This window comes from Hyperolius riggenbachi, chromosome 1 (genome assembly GCF_040937935.1).
Source record: "Hyperolius riggenbachi isolate aHypRig1 chromosome 1, aHypRig1.pri, whole genome shotgun sequence".
Lineage (NCBI taxonomy): Eukaryota > Metazoa > Chordata > Amphibia > Anura > Hyperoliidae > Hyperolius > Hyperolius riggenbachi.
In genome coordinates, this window is record NC_090646.1 from 252,361,138 (window position 1) to 252,380,435 (window position 19,298).

General features: G+C 44.4%; 1 protein-coding gene across 5 annotated transcripts in view; it reads left to right on the plus strand.

The window, feature by feature from the left end:
• The first annotated feature begins 17,028 nt into the window (after positions 1 to 17,028).
• The window catches only part of GPRIN3 (GPRIN family member 3), a 205,533-nt gene continuing 203,263 nt past the window's right edge, over positions 17,029 to 19,298 (plus strand). For 4 of the 5 annotated variants that reach the window (XM_068232655.1, XM_068232682.1, XM_068232674.1 and 1 more), the window contains exon 1: positions 17,029 to 17,355. The gene's annotated coding sequence lies outside the window, so the exon portion shown is untranslated. Of the gene's footprint in view, positions 17,356 to 17,647; positions 17,677 to 19,298 lie in introns of those variants that run through there. The other variant, XM_068232708.1, reaches the window with a different exon arrangement.

A 19,298-nucleotide genomic window follows, 5' to 3' on the forward strand; every position in this document is an offset into this window, starting at 1 on the left:
GCCAAAGGTGCTGAAGCAGGCGGGTCAGAACGCCAAATTTGCGAATTCGGAGTCACATAAAAATCATCCAAAATCAGTTCCCACACATCAATCAATGGAGCCACAAAGTCATACCCACACACACCAGTTTTTATTAGGTTATAGGCAGACTTAATGCATGCATTCAATACTAATTCACTTTTTGCACTGTAAAATTGACAAAATGAACTTGAATCATTCTTCCATTCATTGACCAGAGCTTCCATCTCTCCTTTCTCAAATGGAGGATTCCAAGCATACTTAACAGGCAGATCATGGTTTGCAGATATGATTGTAGCAGGGACATATATTGGGTTAATTAGCAGGTGATTGGCAGATTCCTTATTCCTAAGAATCTCCAATATCTCATTATAGGTCTCAGTCGCTAAGGATAACGATTCTGCAGATTGGACACGTTTCTTAGAACGTTTGCGTTTTGCCTTTGACCTTGCTGTTTTTGGTGATTTATTCAAAGCTGCAGGAAAATTATCAGTAACACTTTCTGCTTGCTGCTCATTCTTGCAAGCAATTGAAGGAGCAGCTGATTGGCCTGCTGCCAGGAGTTCATTAAGAGGAAAAGGCAATGGATCTATGCGCAACCAATTGTGAATTACAAAAGCTATAAATTGCAAAGGACTTTGTCTAAACTGAGTGTGATCTAAGACATCGATTGCCCAATCAAAAAGTTTGCCCTTAAAAAGAGCACAAACGATCCAATCAGACCAGGTAGAAATTGCAGAAGCCCGAAAGTCGGGATTGGCCAGAACTTTAACCAATTCTGATATAAATTTGTCTGTAACTTCAGGACCAAGCTTTTCAAATTTTTTAAAGGAGCAGGACCCCTGACAAACAGTGTCATAATTTCTGGAAATTCCCCCCACAATGGGGATTGGTAATGGGGTTTTCATAATGTAAGGCTTGGTGGTGTATTCTCCACAGTCAGCATGCAACGCATGAGCTGGCGTGGAGGAGGTACACACACTAGCACAAGGAAACAGGCTATCCCTAGTATAGTGGAGGGGAGGACTGACTCCAATAGGAGATTGTGGCGCACAGAGCCGGTGCAGATCTGACAGCCACAAACAATGCTTTCGTTATAACGTCTCAGCGCAAAGTAGCGCTGAGCGCATAAACCAGAACTGAGGAGATCAGGGCAGGTAGACAGAATGAACGCTTGCTAGCTAGCGGCTACTTAGCGACAGCAAGCGTCCAAAACAAGACAGACTGGAATGAGGCAGCCAATGCGATTGCAGCGATGGCGTGCCTCACAAAGACAGGACAGGATAGTCAGGAAGTAGCAGGATCAAGATAGATGAACGTAACACAGACAAATATACAATAAGTATGTTTTCCTAGCGTATTACAATTACAGCTATCAATGAAACTATTTGTAACGTCTGACTAACATATGTATATATCGGCAATGAACCGATATATGACATAAGCAGGAACGCTGACTAGCACTGGAGCAATACAGGGAACAGGGCTCAGAAGGATTCGCTATCTCTTCGCAGAGATGAACGCAATCCACAAACGGTAACAGGACAGGATTCAGAAGGATTCGTTATCTCTTCGCAGGGATGAACGCAATCCACAAACGGTAACAGGACAGGATTCAGAAGGATTTGTTATCTCCTCGCAGAGATGAACGCAATCCACGAACAGGACCAGGAGCAGGATACTAGCTCAGCACGGGTGCTCACGATACGCGCAAACTACCAAAACGTGCTGGAAAGCTGACTAACTGCACACAGGATATAAACAGTTCATGTACGTATACATCAGCGACACTGATGTATCAACGTAACACGAATACAAGGAAAATAATAAACATGCTGGTATGCATATATATGGGCAATGAACCAATATATGATGCAAAACCAGCAAAGTATCTTTTAGAACAAGAAACACGATCGGGGGCTGAAGCGACAGCAAGACAGGCTGAAACTGAAGCTATGAAAACCCAAGGAGTCCTGCAGGAAGCAGATCTTTATACTGAGGTCATCCAATGGGAGCAGACATGCAGATTCCCACACAGGTGAATGATAATCAGTCACAAGCTGACAGCAGGGAAAGACAGACAAAGCTATGCAGCTTGCATGGAAAGATATCAGAACTGCCTGAGCTGCAGCACTACTATTTCCAGCAACACCTGCTGCAGCAGCGATCATTACAGGCACCAGGCAATAGGTATTGATTATGTTTAAAGGTAAAATAGTCTCCATATCTCTTTCACTTTAGTTGTCCAATAAAGTTGGTCTCGGGAACACATCACTGACTAGTTAAAACTAAAAGAAGAAAGATAATTTTAAAGAACAAAAATAACTGTACAACACTGACACATGTTCATACCCTTTTTAATGAAAGTTGAACTTTACCATTTTCATCTCCATTAATTCCGTTTGAAAAATCTGAATCTAATAATAGAAATGACTGTGGAAAGAATTGGTGGGTTGAACATCCCATGACGCTTTAGTTAACCTCAGTACCAAATCAGGAACCTGGAATGAGCTGGTGACTCCTTGATCGCCTGAGTAATAAATATATGTCAGATTCTAGTTCCAACATCATTGTATTTCATCTGTGACACCTGCTGCTGAGGACACTGTTGGATGTAAAAGTCATAAAAAATCATAATAACAATAATAATAATGATAGGACTTTTTAAAATCTTTGTTTTGGGACGAGGGTGGATTTCTATTACCAAATAGTCAGTGGCGTAGCTAAGGAGCTGTGGGCCCCGATGCAAGTTTTACATTAGGGCCCCCCAAGCACTCTATACATAGCAATTGAAACGGCGCACCAAAACCTGCCAATGGCAACTACAGTGTCAGCGGTGCAAGAAGGGGTTGGGGAACAGCTTGTTAATGATTGCTACCATTCAAAGAATCTATAGAAGTGATTATTATGAGCACAGGACCAATAGAGAGTTAATTCTGCAGTAGAGGGAGGGCCCTTCGGGGGCCGCCTGGCCCAAGGCCCCCCGATTCGGTCGCAACCCCTATTGCTACGCCCATGCACATAGTCTATTAGCATAATAGCATATATTCCTTCCCTTTAACAAAACATGAATTAGGCTGAACCAATTCTTCAGCCTTGTTTTATCACAAGTTACAAGTCCAATAAGGGGATAATCACATAAAGGTTATTCCTTGCTTTCCCCTCAAAATACGAAAATATCAGATGTTTTTGTAATTCATAGTGGCAGAAGCCAAACAGCGGGAAAAGAGATTTTGATTTTTGTGCAACCAAATCACCTGCAGAAATACTTTGTTTTTACTCATCTTATTAGCATAGCGAGTTTGGTTAATAGTTGTGTGTGTTAGCAGGATATGAACCAGCAGCACTTCCAGAAGTTTATGGAGTTAAATAAATACAGGTTGATGACTTGCGAATCAGAGGTGACAGTTGGTATAGATGCATCATGGTATAGAAAGTGACAGTATAACGATTTATCTGTCAGTTCACTATCTATATCACGGCTAGCAGAAGACAAACTGCTTCCAATAAGCATGGGGACATTTACTGCTTTACCAGTGTTTATTTTTAGCTCTCTTTGTAAACTCTTTTGTTAAGTGGTATTAAAGTTGCTTACACTCAACTCCAGGCAAACATTTAGTCCTGAGCAGAGGTGGCTTTGGCTTTCTACAATTATCTTGTCAATTAAATCCCTTTAAATTGAATTAAAATTCAAGCTTAAAAACCAAAGGGACAGTGGTATGAGACTTATCTACTACTGTCTACACAGCATGAAGATTCGGCACAGCAGTGATCCAGCAACAGAGATTGCTATTAAATAACTGGGGGAAAAGAAAACACTGCGCCTTCGAAAAAAAACACAGAGTGGACAGGAGCCCCAATGGTGCAGTAAATTGCGTTTTTGTGGGGTAGTGAGAGAACTAAATGTGCAGTAGTCATAAAATGAAGTTGTTATAAGGGCAACCGACCAAAAAGTGGAGACTTTGACCCATCTCCACATGGGTGATTCCAGGGTCTTCTCTTACTTGACACCAGCTCTAAAGTGGAAGCTGGAGGCCATACCCTCTCATGAAGGGTCCACAATGTAATGGGGGAACAGAGGCACCCAGGTTGAATTAAAACTGGGTTAAATACAGTAAAGAGATGGCTCTGTGGCTCACCTCAAAAGATGACACCTCAGATTTTAATCAGAAAGTGATCTATCTGTTGCTCGAATCTGGTCGTCATCTGCAACTGTTTGGCCACCCTATAAGAAAGGAGTGAATGCATTGTATTTTTAGGCGGCACAGACAGTAGGAGGTAGTTGGAGACATACACAAAATAAAGGTGCAAGGACATTTATGCAAATAACAATATCAGAATATCAGAATCAGAATACCATTGATAATTGTTGATAATAAAATACCGGTAAACCCTCCATCCTCCATTTGCTAACTTTAACCTTAACAACCCCTTCCCCCCCCCCCTCCCCGCCTAATCTTAAAACACCCTTTCCTTATGCCTAATTTTAACCACCCCTTCACCCCTGCTGTGCAAACTCCTTCACCCCTTTCCTTATGCCTAACCTTAACTGCCCCCCTGGCACAAACCCCCTTCCTGATGCCTACATCATTAGAGGCCCCACATTGCAAACCTGCTGCAAGAAATGCTAAGTATTGGATGGTGCCATAGGCGCCCAATGTTGTTTACACTATACAATAGGATACAATAACATTTGTCAAGCGCTTTTCTCCCCTAGGACTCAAAGCGCAAGTTTACAGAAGGGAATTTAGGCACCAAGACCACCCGCTATGCAAACTGCAGCTACAATTAGAAAGCACCCGTTATTTGTAACCACAGTTTGCAAAGCAGGCCGCCCCGTGTCCACTATTTATTAGCGACTTCAGCTCCCAAATTTCCTTCTGTAAATAATATCTCTATGGGTGCCTAGGGCAGGGCCCAAACCTCCCCAACTCTCTGGCGCCCAAATTTCATGCTTTGGGTTGGGTGTAAAGGGTCAGTGCCAACATCACACATTAACCTCCTTAGCGGTAACCCCGAGCTGAGCTCGGGGTAAGACGCCTCGGAGGATATCTCAGCCCCTGGTGGGGCGATTTAAATTCGGTAAAGTGCTGTATGCGCAGTTTGCTAGCCACGCGCAAGCTTGATCGGCGCCGCCGCGCGGCGATAGGCCGCACGCAGCGGCAGAGGAGGGCCCCCCCTGCCAGAGCCCTGCGCTGCCCGGACCAATCACTCCCGGGCAGCGCTAAGGGCTGGATCCAGTGTGCCTGACGTCAGGACGTCGGCTGACGTCCATGACATCATTCCGATCGTCGCCATGGCAACAGGAGAAGCCAAACAGGAGATCGCGTTCTATACGCGATCTCCTGTTTGCTGTTGTTGCCGGCGGCGATCGGACTAGAGGGACACATGTGCCCTCTAGTGGTGTTTCATGTAGCTACCACTCGGGTAGCTACATGAAACAGAAAAAAAAAATACAAAAAATGTGTAATGCAGCCTCCTTGGCGAAAAAATTGAACCGCCAAGGAGGTTAAAGTGGATCTCGATCCAAAAATTAAAAACCCGTCAGCACATCTGTAAAGAAAACTTATATTTGCCAGCGGAGTCTCATCCCAAGAAAGCCGTCCTGAAGCCCCACCATCACTCCACTTCCTGCACCTGCTTCCGCAGGGGCAAACGCAGGATTTTTAAGGGGGGGGGATTCCTGAAAGGTCTAGAAGCACTTATGTCCCCGAGTGCTTCCGAATACAGGTGGCTCCATACTGCCCATGCACAAAAGTGCGCTGGCGTATTACGGAGCTGCCTATCTTTGGAAGTACTCACGGACACAAGTGTTTCTGAGGGCTTCCGGAAGCAGCAAATTTGAACAGGGGACAGCGCTGGAACAACTCCCCAAGAGAGGAACGGGTGATTGACTTAGTTTGGACAATTCAGTGGAATATGTCACATGTCACATAGCGCAAGCGATACCCATATGATGCAGGGATATATGCATCTGCGGAAGATGGCGCTATATAAATACTAAATAATAATAATTTGCCTCACCAGGATTGCACTTTTATTTAGCTTTCCTGTATGACAAGAAGACACAGCCAGCCAGCACTAGGGGAAGAGGGAAACAAAGGTGAATGAGGGAGGGCTGGTGCACACCAAGAGGGCTTCTGAGCGTTTTTAAAATCAACATTGATTTGAAAAGCACTTGGCTAATGTTACCCTATGTGGGTGTATGTGGGTGTTCCCACAGCAGCGTTGTGATTTTTTCAAAATTGCAGGTATACCGCATGCAGCATTTTTTTGAGTGATTCATTCAGAAATCGCTCTGAAAATCGCACTCACTAATTGCTAGCGATTGCTATTGTGATTTTGACGTGCACTAGCCCAGAGAGAAGAGGAGTGGAGAGAAATTGAGAATAGCCTGAGATGGAGCATTATCTGTATTGCAGTCCCACATCACACAGAGGCTACTTGCCTGTAATAGGACTCCTGTCCCTGCCAGTCTCTTACACAAGTCAGAAAGCAGCCCTCCTGGAGTCTAGGGACTGTCAAAAAATGTTCACCTCCACGGACCCTCCAGGCAAGCTCTGCATCATGCTGTGTATATATACCAGCTTGCTTGCCCTTTAATTGCAGTTTTATCAGCTAGCCTAGTACTTTGCATTGCCTTACAACAACAAACCTGAATACACCAGACACCAGCCCTAAATCACTGAATGAACGGGGGCCTGGGGGGAGATAGCCCCCCAGGTGGAGTGGAGAGACTGAGATAGAGCAGATAGCGTATCTGTATTGCAGTCCCACATCACACAGAGGCTACTTGCATGTACTGTGTCTCCTGTCCCTGCCAGCCAAATCCAAAAAAGCTTTATTGGCAGGACCAAATACATTTAGCATTGCCAAAGCAAAAACAAAACATTAACAACATGGTGGTGGTGGTGGGGGGGGGGGGGGTTGTGGGAATAGGGGAATGATATAGGTATACACTCCATAGGGGTGTGAAGGATGTAAGGGATGGTCAGCCTCTCACACAAGCTGCAGGCAGCCCTCCTAGAGTTTAGGGACTGTCAAAAACTTTTTAACCTGTGACATACCTTATGTAGCTGTCTACATGCAGTCTTTACAATAGGGAAAGAGCTGAGTTTTTCCCACAGACCCTGCAGGCAAGCCTCTGTATATTTACCAGCTTGTCTGCTTCAGCGATTTCAGGGAATTTTTTTTAAAGGTACAGGAGTCTCAGGGGTTGTTCCATACATCCAGAACCCCCGTCTTGATACGCCAGTGCGCCTCCCCTCTCTCATCTGAGAAAAAATGCCAAGCTATTTACTGCAGTAAATAGCTTGGCATTTTTTCTCAGAGGAGAGAGGGGAGATGGGGCCAGGCCCTGGAAGTGGAGTGATGCAGGGGCTTCAGGACGGCTTCGTGGGACAAAACTCTGCAGGTAAATATAACTTTTCTTTACAGATGCGCTGACGGGTTTTTAATTTTTGGATGGAGATCCACTTTAACAGGCCACAATGTATTGCACTGTTTATTATACATACAGTAACATTTTATTTTTTTCTACATTTCTACATTTGCAGGGTTGAGTGGATTATATTTACTAATACGCCTTTGATTTATGAGGTATGGTATACGAAGGAAGTGACTTACAGCTCACAATGGTTTCAGTACTGTAATTTATTTTATTTCACATATGACACTGATCTAAGCTCTGCTTGTAATAATCACATAACTTTTACACTTAATGATATGTTGTCTAGTATGGGCGTGGAATACAGTTCGTGGAAAACTAATCGGCAAAGAAAGTGGTAATAATAACCTGTTATTTGCTAATGTTCCTGGGGATCGACTGTACATTGAGTATTGTTCCTCCAAGCAATGCAGGTGGCATTGTATGGCTTATCTAGAACATTTCCAGAAAACCCCGTGCACACCACCCATCAGGAAATCATAGTGCTGTCAAGCAGGGTGGAACATGTTATTGTTAATTTATTCTCTTTTTATCATAGCTTTTGAAGCAAATCTGAAGCAATGTAAAAAATACACTCACACTGTAATGATTGCGGAATTATTTCCATGGTCAGCACACAAGATGCACGCTGACACTGCGGAAATCCTCCACAAGCGTGTAATTTGACAGAACCCAGCTTGGGTGCTATGCACCTGTAGAGGGCAATTCCCACCGGCAGATGGAGCTGTGGAGTGCAGATGAACACAGCCTCTGCACGGCCACAGATGCCAGATGGGAATTGTACGATTTGAAGCAATGCAGGGCAAGATAGCCCTTAAAGAGAGAGAGCACAGAGACAGAATGTATGTGTGTCCACCAATCTAGTCGCCACCCAGCGACGGTGAACACACAACAACGGAAACGAAGTGGGAACGCAATCGCAAGAGTGGTGATTGCCAAAAGTGACACAAGACCGAATTAGACAAAGCACAAGTGTAGCAAGAAAGACATAGCAAATAACAACGATCAGAACATCAAGTAAAATAACAAACGCTAGCTAAACGCGAACACCGCACTCATTCGCAACAGCGAACGCGTTTAAGACACGATCACCGCGCGTTAGGCACCCAGTGAAAAGCGTGCCACCCTAACTAACCAATGTAACACAAACACGAAATAGAGAACGCGAACGCTTGCTAAACGGTTACCTCATCGAGCCTACAGCAAGCGTTCGTACCAAACAAGACAGAAGGAGCAGCCAGCAGCAACCGTAGCTCTGGCCTACACTCCCAGACAGAGCACAGAAGGACCCACCGCCACTGCCGCTAGAGCGGATGCGATCCAGACACACAACCAGATGGGGCTACCAGTAGCAACCGCTGCTCTGGCTAGCACCCCTAAGACAGGGTACAGACAGAACGATTTCCTGTCGACCGCCGCTGGTGACAAGACAATCGCAACAGATAGACAGAACAAGGCAAAACAGATAATACAACCTGACTGCGCTAGAAGGGATGCCTAGTGCAGTCCCAAGGAATTACTCTAACATAATCTTAGCAAACAATAGCAAGGCTGATACTCCAGGAGAGTTAGCAGGAACAAACCATCATGACCAGCCAGGAATTCTGGGAAGAAATGGTTTTTATACGGCAAGCCATCTGAGGAAACAGCTAAGCAATTTGCATGACAAGTGTATGCAAATTCCTCACCAGCAGAGCAGCTCTGAAACTTGCAAAGTGAAGACAGGTTTCCTTTCCAGAGACCTGTAGCATTAAGACTTAAAGAATGGTCAAACAGCTGTCTGCCTGTGCAGACAGCAGAGCAGATCATTACACACACTTTACCCAAAGGGGCTAAAGCCAATATATACTGAAATTGGTTACAGTTGATAACCTGAACCTCATAGATGAAAGGGTACACAAGTCTGTGCTACCCCCATGTCTGAGATACTAGTTCACTAGTAGAACTAGTATCACAGACATGAGGGTAGCACAGACTTGTGTATCCTTTCATCTATGAGGTTCAGGTTAGCAACTGTAACCAATTTCAGTACATATTGGCTTTAGCCCCTTTGGGTAAAGTGTGAGTGTATCTGTTTTGCCAGTACTATTTCCGGGAGTGTAATATATTTTGCAATGTAAAAAATAAACAAAAAACTCCAAACCTTAGATACTTACCTAATAAGAGGGAAGGCTCTGGATCCCTTTCTGGCAGAAGGCCAAGCAGAAAGTGAGGCTCTCTAGCACTAACTTCCTGTGGCCAAAATGAAAATGTGCAACGCGTAAAACTTAAGGCAGTCATTTTAAAACACGCACATCACGATAGACTTACATGACTTCCGGCCTGCTGCACGTCACCGCAGGTGTCCAACGGTAACGTAGGTATGCGCTCACTTTAGATTAGGGACTTACGGCACACCGCATCGCGTGTAGTGTGATATGCCCCATTGACTTTTATTGTCCTAGTGTTAGGCTGTGGTAAAATGCGCCAGAATAAAAGGCCCCAAAGATGTCAGTGCTATTTAACTATATAATAATAATAATAATAATAAGGGAAAGAATGTTAGAGGGGGGCACACTAACAGAAGGCACCCTAATGGGCACTATAGCAAAAGCCACCATAAGGGTCTTTATTGACTTCTTGCCATTGTTTAATTATTCTTGATACAGTACAAGGAGAAAAATGTACTGTTCCTCACAGATGTCTTCAGTTTGTCTGAATCTGAAATAGCTGGTGCCTAACCAGAAACAGCTAGTCCCTGCTGTGTTCCACAGTATCCATCTGTAATCAGTCTCCCTGTATTCTTTATTAGATAAAGATAACTGCACAAAGCATAATACTACTGTACTCTTGGCTCCACCACCTGGCACTGCACATTCACCAACTCCGAGGCGTGTTACCACCACTGTGCTCTCAAACGCCACATGTGCTGCACATACACGGACCAGTAGGCCGCTTATCAGATAATATGCCACTCCTGTTAACAGTAGTGGAAAGTGCGCTCAATGTAACTATCCTTCGTGGTCACTCTGCACATCAGTCTCAGGTTGCTACTCAAAGATAAATACTGGCTTCCATAGCATAAAGTCCTCAGCTATATTCCGTAACACCAACAAAATTGTGCCTACACTACACTTCCGTTAAACAGCTTAAAACATACCCTCTGCAGCTCAATCAACAGGAAGGCAACTCCAGGCAACCGCATCTCTCCATTGTGACGTTCTAGTGGCTATCTCATTTGATCTGGATCCCTCTGCCCCCTATCCAGTTGATGGCATGTTGTTTGTCATGCAGCCACACTAGTGGACGGGAGGCAGAGAGATCTGCAGAAAGATGCTAGCTCTATTCTGGAGCCATACTGATTAAAGTGGAGAATGGCCTGTCCCCCTCCACAACCACCAGGCCCTAGGTTTCAAGCTTTGGGAGCTTGGTCCTTCATTCCTAAAAAAATTGTAAAGCTGATAATATGTATAATCAGAAAAAGTTCCATGAGCTTAAGCTTAAAAGTATACTTTATATGCCTTTACAATTATTTTAAAAAAGCATGTCAAGCATTGACTCCACTCGCAGACAGACTCCTTAGCATTTTCGCCTAATCTTCCGTTTTAAAGTCTTCTGAAAGCTGACTGTTGGGAGTAACTGTGCGCACAATGATTTGGATGTGTCTCATTACTCCATCCCAATTTGTGCACTGGGTGATATCAGTCCCTGACCATCTTCCTCTTCTCTTAATGTTTGGACACATAGGCCCAGTGCACACCGAGCGGTTTTTGGAGCGATCCGCCGGCCGCATCCACCTGGAAAAACGCTTGGCTAATGTATTGCAATGGGATGGTGAACACCGGCGGTTTGAGGTTTTTGCCAAGCCGCAAACGCGCCTCCTGCTGCGCGTTTGCGGTTTTCGGAAGCGTTTCGTCCTCAATGTAAGGTATAGGAAAAACGCAAACCGCTCTGAAAAACGCTACTTCAGAGCGGTTTGCCAGGCTTTCTTGTTACAGAAGCTGTTCAGTAACAGCTTTTACTGTAACAATATGTGTAATCTGCTACACAAAAACGCACCCAAAACCGCTAGGTATGTTTAGAAAACCTCTCTAAACATACCTAGAATCGCTCTGAAATCAGCTCCCAAAACCGCTAGCATATTGCGGATCTGCTAGCGGTTTTGGTGTGCACTGGGCCTTAAAGGGAACCAGAGAGGATTCAATATACATACCTGGGGCTTCCTCCAGCCCCATACGCACGGATCGCTCCCACGCCGCCGTCCTCCGCTGCCTGGATCCGCCGCCACCGGGTCCCGTCATTGCCGCGAGTCGGCAAGTCGGCCGGCGGACGCGGCCAATTCTCCGCATTACAGGGTGCTCTCTCTCCATACAGATACGCATGTGGCTGCTTACTGCGCTGCCGCATGCGTACATGTATGGAGGGAGCCCCTGTGATGCGGACAATTGGCCGCGTCCGCCGGAAGTGACGGGCCCGGTACCGGCGGATCCAGGAAGCTGAGGACGGCGGCGTGGGAGCGATTCAGGCTTATGGAGCTGGAAGAAGCCCCAGGTATGTATAAAATCATTTTCTTTTTTCAACCCCCCGTTCCTCTCTGGTTCCCTTTAATCTTTGCAAAACATGGAATGAAAAATAGTACATCTGGGTCATTAAGTGTACAGCTACTCCAACAATAGGGGTTAAAGCCTTGTACACATGCAAAACTCAGAAGAAGCAGCCAATCAGGACCGGCTCTGCCAATGCGTACGTTAAAAAGGGGCGCTGGGAAAAAAGGGCGCCGGGTTTTTAACGATAAGCATGGATAACGTTTAAAAATGTATTGTACTGTATTTCGTTTAAAATTAATGTTTTATAAAGTTATAAATCATTAAATATTGTGCATTAAATCGACAATTGTAAAAACGTTAATCTTTCGTTTAAATAGTGAAACGTATAATAACGTTTAAAAAAAAAATTACTAAGTAACCCTCCCTGTACCTACCCCTAACCCCTAGACCCCCCTGTTGATGCCTAAACCTAAGACCCCCCCTGTTGGTGCCTAAGTAACCCTCCCTGTACCTACCCCTAACCCCTAGACCCCCCTGTTAGTGCCTAAACCTAAGACCCCCCTGTTGGTGCCTAAACCTAAGACCCCCCTGTTAGTGCCTAAACCTAAGACCCCCCTGTTGGTGCCTAAACCTAAGACCCCCCCTGTTGGTGCCTAAACCTAAGACCCCCTGTTGGTGCCTAAACCTAAGACCCCCTGTTGGTGCCTAAACCTAAGACCCCCCTGTTGGTGCCTAAACCTAAGACCCCCCTTTTGGTGCCTAAACCTAAGACCCCCTGTTGGTGCCTAAACCTAAGACCCCCCTGTTGGTGCCTAAACCTAAGACCCCCCTGTTGGTGCCTAAACCTAAGACCCCCCTGTTGGTTTTTTCGTTTAAAAATAATGTAAAAAAAAAAAAAAAAAAAAGTACTGTTTTTCGTTTAAAAATAATGTTTGAAAAAAATATTGTACTGTTTTTCGTTTAAAAATAATATTTAAAAATGTATAAATCATTAAATAATGTGTAATCATGAGAAGCAGTAATAAAACATTAAGTCTCCGGGCGCCGCTTTTAAAACGTTATTTTTCTCCGGCGCCCTTTTTTCCTAGCGGGCGCCCATTAAACGATATTTATTATAGGAGTAAATGGCGGCGCCCGATTTGTCCACTAGCCTCAGGCGCCCGAATTTACTGTTTCCCTGCCAATACCCTAGCCTGTGCACAGCTGCCCAATGCGATGCTGATAGATTCAGAATGCCAGGTCCTCTCAGGCCAACACATTGCTCCACTCCTTACCCCTTCAACTAGGAGCCACTCTATTGTGCGCTTCACCATAGTCCCTCCTCCCACCCCCATAGCAACACCATGTGTCATTGTGCTATAACAGAGTGATGTGTCTGTACAGTGCTTGTTCCCTGAATTGCTGCCTGCATGATTGAGCTTGATCCTGACCTGCTATACTAATGATGCATGTCTGTTTGTGATTCTTGACAGTAATTGCAGCAAAAAAAAACAACAAAACTATTTTCTGTCATGCTGCACGCACAGCACCCCACACCCACAGCACCCAAGCCAACTCCCAGGACCACACTCCCTATCACACAAAATCATTAGGTGTCAATCATATGTCCCCAAAAGCATTGTTGGGGACCCCATTATTCCCCTCCTCCTTTCCTTACAAATTCGGAGTGTACACACAGTGGGGTCTTACCTAATCCAGGCAGGACACAGGAGGCAGCACCAGGCTCTATGTACCTGACTTCATCCCACGATGCCTCTCTTTTTTGTTCTCTGCAGGCATGTATGAGGTCACCATAGCTGGAAGAGAGAGGGAACAAACCTTGGGGGCCCCTACAGGCTCTGGGGCTCTGCTCTTTGCATCTATGTTAGCTCCGGCCCTGTTGGCTATTTCCCTTTTCACATCCTGCAGTGTCCTCCCCCCGTAGGCACATATTTTTCACTAGCCAATAAGCTATTTACAGCTTCACATGCATATTCAAAGCATTCACCTTTTTGATGTTTTTGCTCATCCTTAAAGGGAGTGTGAAGCAATTTTAAAAACAAAAATCAGATACTTGCCTGAGGAGAGGGAAGGCTCTGGGTCCTATAGAGCCTTCCCGTTCGCCTCACAGTCCCCACGTTCCCCCGCAGGCTCCACCGTTAGCAGCCTATGACTTATTGTTCCTAGACTACTCTCTTATGCTTTGGCCAGGCTTCAGAAGTCTTCAGAAGCACTTGGGCTTCTGAAGACAGCTGTTCCAGACTGTGCACGCGCGAGCGCTCTCTTGCAGGTGCTCAGCACAGAGCCGTCTGTCTTCAAGAGGCTGGTTGAATAAAAGTAACTTTAAGTCAAAATTTGACAGGGGTATAAATAATTATGGGGAGCACTGTATATATACTATAAACTTGGCAGAGGAGGCTGGTTGGGGCCATTTCTGCAGATAATTCAGCGTATGTACAGCTGTCGTGATTTGATGTTGAAAAATCAAACAAAAGATGTATCGAAAGACGTTGGATCATCTTGAGTGATTGCATCATTGTCCTCCGGGTCCCCTCTGTTCTGCTGTCACCAAAATTAAAGTCTGTGAACTGGCCGGGTCACGTTCTGACTACGGCAAATGCACTGCTCTGGCTGCATGCCTTGGTCGTGCTCCCATGGTTGGGAGTGTTCTGTGCAAGTGCAGTTACAAGCCTTAATGAACTGTGCATGCGCAGAATGCTCACAGCCATCACATGACCAAAGCGATCTGCCAGGTGGATCACTGTCTGAGCAACAGATGGGGTCGTGGCTTCTGTACACACACTATATTCTCAACAGAGGCGGTCGTTGTCAGGAACCTCAACTGAGTTTCATCTAGCTTGTGTACTGGGCTTCAGCAAGGTAGCAGAGGCAGTGTGATCCAAGCCGTAAAATGCTGGCATCTTTGCAATTAGATTTTTTAAACCACTTGAAATGCTTTTTCATTCATGCAAGAATGTAAAATTATTTACAAATTATTATTATTGATTTATAAAGTAAAACCCTCTGGGAATAAAATTCTGGTTCATGTTGGGAATTCTGTTCCTGGAAACATATTGAATAAAATCGCTTATTCTTTAAAATATTAATATAGGGCTGGTGCACACCGAGCGGCTTTTTCAGCGTTTCTGCAGCCGCTTGCGGCTGCAGATCCGCTTGGTCAATGTATCTCAATGGGGTGGTGCACACCAGAGCGGGAGGCGTTTTGCAGAAACGAAAAATGCCGGGTTGAGGCATTTTTTGGATTTCGGATGCGTTTCTGCCTCAATGTTAAGTATAGGAAAAACGCAAACCGCTCTGAAAAACGCCTGTTCAGAGCGGTTTTGCCGGCGTTTTTGTTACAGAAGCTGTTCAGTAACAGCTTTACTGTAACAATATATGAAATGTACTATACTGAAATCCGCTGCAGCAATCCGCAAAACGCTAGCAAAACGCCATAGAAAAATAAGAAAAAGCGTTTCAAAATTGCGGATCTGCTAGCGGTTTTTGGTGTGCACCAGGCCTTATAGATTATTTAGTCAGTGTACAGGCCTGGTGCACACCAGAGGAGTTTTTCTGAGCGATTTGAGTTTTTAAATCTGCTGCTAATGTTATCCTATGTATCTGTGCACACTGTAGCAATGAGGTTTTGTAAAAAAAAAACATAGCATTACATTGGGAAGAGCTTTTGAAACCTCTAAAAGCTCTTCCCAATGTAATGCTATGGGTTTTTTTACAAAACCTCATTGCTCCAGTGTGCACAGACACATAGGATAACATTAGCAGCAGATTTAAAAACTCAAAACGCTCAGAAAAACTCCTCTGGTGTGCACCAGGCCTGTTTGCCTATTGTAAAATATTTCCTCTCCCTGATTTACATTCTGACATTTATCACTGATGCCAGGTGATCTGTATGGAATGTTAATTTCTGAGAGTTCTATGCACAGAGAGAGATAATGCTTGCTTAGCAGTTGGAAGAATCGGTTATTTCCCATAATTCAACAAGGTTCACAGACAGCAAACTGTCAGGACCTTGGTCATGACATCACACTGTGGAAGGGGTTTCACTACAGTATCAGCCACACAGACCGCCCTGATGATCTATTCCATAAAAGGCGAAGATTTCTCAAGGGAAAGGAGGTATCAGCAGAGCCGAGACAAGGTCCTCCAGCACCCAAGGCTGAGCCTGAGACACCAAAGTGGGCCCCTCCATGCCTCCCACCACAGCAGCCACGCACCCATTAATGCCCATTAATGATACAATATAGGGAACAATCAACCTTCTGATGGATCAGATTGGATAGTGTTTGATGGTGCTAATCGACCGCAAACGATTTGTTTAAAAAATCGGATGATGGATCTGTTTATAAGTGACCACTGACCATACAATTAAAATACGATTGTTGTATCAAAAAATGTAAAGTTTTTTTTTCATTCATTCGCAAAATCTGATTGAATTATCCATTTTTTTTTTTATAAAAGAAGCACAGGAGTGTTGGACTTTTCTGATCAATTTATATAAAAATTAAATGGTGTAAGATAGATTGACAATTTCTTTCTGTACCGACCCAAGCATTTTTTTCTGGATCTTCAATCACTTTTTTTTTTCATAATTGGGGAAAAATTGAACATATGTGATTTTTTATTTACAATCAGAAAAAATGATTGCAATTCTCCCTATGATCAACCTGCTTTTCGGATTGATGTTATCTGAAATGAACAGATTGGTTATATATTTTATTCCATGTATGGTCTCTATCAATCATTTCCTTCTGATCACAATTATTGGATTGGAAGGTCGATAGTTCAGTAAAATTGTATCATTTATGGGCGCCTTTAACCATTGTATACACCTGAAACATAGTGAAGGTTATACTGTATTTCTAGTATTTATAGGTTAGAAAAAAAAAGCTGCATGAATTTGCAGCCTGGTTGAACTTGTAATGAAGTAAGAACGCAGTGCTGAAGAAAGCCTATGGGGACAAATAGGCAGCTTCCCTCCCACTCCTGCAGGAGCCGTGCTGAGTGACAGACAGTATCAGTGGGGGCGGTCCGGGGACTCAGAGCTCTGCTGCTGCTGCTGCTGTGCGGTGTGTGCGGAGCTCCTGCCCAACCACAGGCACTTCTACAAGCACAGCTCACAACACAGAGCACACAGAAATCTTCCAGGAGAGCCAGGGACGGTCTCCTCACTGTGCACAGGCTTGCCAGAACCTATGCTGTCTGTCCTCAGTCTCTCTACCTCTCACATCCATGGATGGGAAGCCCACGCTAGGAGATCAGCAGTGATACCTCGTTTACTGGTGGATTATCATAGAGGAGCAGCGTCTTGTGGCAGATCATGAATTTCTTCTCTGCAAGGTCAATGTCGGCTTGCCTGTGCTGAAGGTAAGAGATCCACACAAAGCTTTTGTTTATACCATGTGACTTGATTTGATAATTACCTGCAGTGAACATGTTATTAGTATTTATATTTGCAGCAACAGTCACTTAAATTAAACACACCATCAAATAACTGGCTTCAAAACTGGTTATGCACGTTATAGGTAAGAAACCTCCAGATACAGATGTATTCTCCTAAGTATATGATGTGATGCTTTAGCAGTAATGACCCTTTCTGAGCTATAATTTGGATGCATCTCTGTAGGAATTGTCCTTATGCCATGTATTTTATCACAGGATTTACAAGTGCAAAGTGATCTGTTCCAGGTAAGACAGAGAAAGGTACAAGTTGTGTTTAGAGGCAGGTAAGGATCTCTTGTTTGAGACCCTATGGATTGCATTTGTGTTTGACTGTCTGCAGTGTGGCTGTGCTTGGGAATGCTAATGCCCAGTGACAGGGTGCCTGTGCACTGGGAGCTGTATAGAGCCATCAGCACACAGGCAGGTCTTGCTGTTGCTGCTGCATAGTGCAGCATCCTTTTCTGCACTGGTCTTTTACAGGATGTTGAAAAGAAATACCCCTTGTTAGTGTTTCGTTTTGGCTCTTGTTGCCTCAAGATGTCTAGCATCTGATGCCTCTCCTTCACAGAGATTAGTGTTTGCCAGGTAACACTCAATTCTCCATGGGCCAGAATGACATGTAGAGTAAGTTACATCTGCATGTTGTCTGGCTTGGGATCTAGCCAGCTCTCTGGGATTGCCTTTTCTGTAGTCAGTGTGAAGGATTTCTGCCACTGGAAATCTCACATTCTGTGTGTGTGTGTGTGTTGTGTTACACATATGTGTTGTAAACAGGAATAATGGGAAATTATAAGCAGGTGAAATGCTTTGACAAAGGACAAATCAAGTTGGCTAGGCATTGGGGTCAGAGCATCTCCAAAATACTAGGTCTTGTGGGTTGTTCCCACTATGCTCTGGTTAATAGCTCTTAAAAGTAAAAGTGGTCTAAAGAAGGCTAGTGATCTGGCAATGTGGTCATGGGCACCTAAAGCTTATGGTGACAAATGGGGAGCAAAGGCTAACCCATCTGGCCAGATCCCACAGAAGACTTACTGAAGCACAAATTAGGCAGAGTTCCCACTTGCCTGCATGGAAAACGCAAACTTTTTCGCATGTGCATTTTTTGGACATAATGCGTGTGTGTTAGGACATGCGCATTTTCCCTTAACTTGTGTTTGCTAATGAGAAAACACACACAGTGTCTACTGCAGCAAGCCACTGCAATGAGCAGGTGAGCATTAGAACTGGACCTTAGAGCTACTCAAGGAGGTAATTCCTCTGATGAATCACATTTCTTTTGACCTCCAAATATACCATACAATTTCTTTTTTTTTCCCTGATTGATTGTATTGGTGGAAAAACCAAACCACGTCCACCATATATTATTCAGTTGTTCTAAAAATTGATCAGAATTTTACAAAGGGTTAAAGAAAATAGATTATTTTGTATGGAAAAATGGGAAAATCAAACCTTTTTGTTGAGTCATGTATGGCCTCCGTCTGATCAGGCATTTGTGAATGTGCTGGAAAAACGAGTCCACTTAAAAAAGGCCCTGCTTTGCATCTGCAAACGTCTTGGTGCCAGATACCACAGGACCCCTTCAGGCTGGATTCAAACTTAGATGTGTTGCGTTGAGTTGCATCGCCTTGCATCTCATTTGGCAAAAGCGACTCAACGCAACTCAATGCAACTCATTAAGTGTAAAAAGGGCCTCAGAAATCTTACTGAGTTTGGGTAGGAACACACTAGGCAGAATCGTATATGTGTTTTCCATAGCACATAGCACACCACTAGTGTGTTCCTACCCTTAATGCCTCAACAATGCAGACCTGTTGTGGCACCAAAAGGGAATCTACAAGGGAGTTAGAAAACCAACGATCTCCAACAGC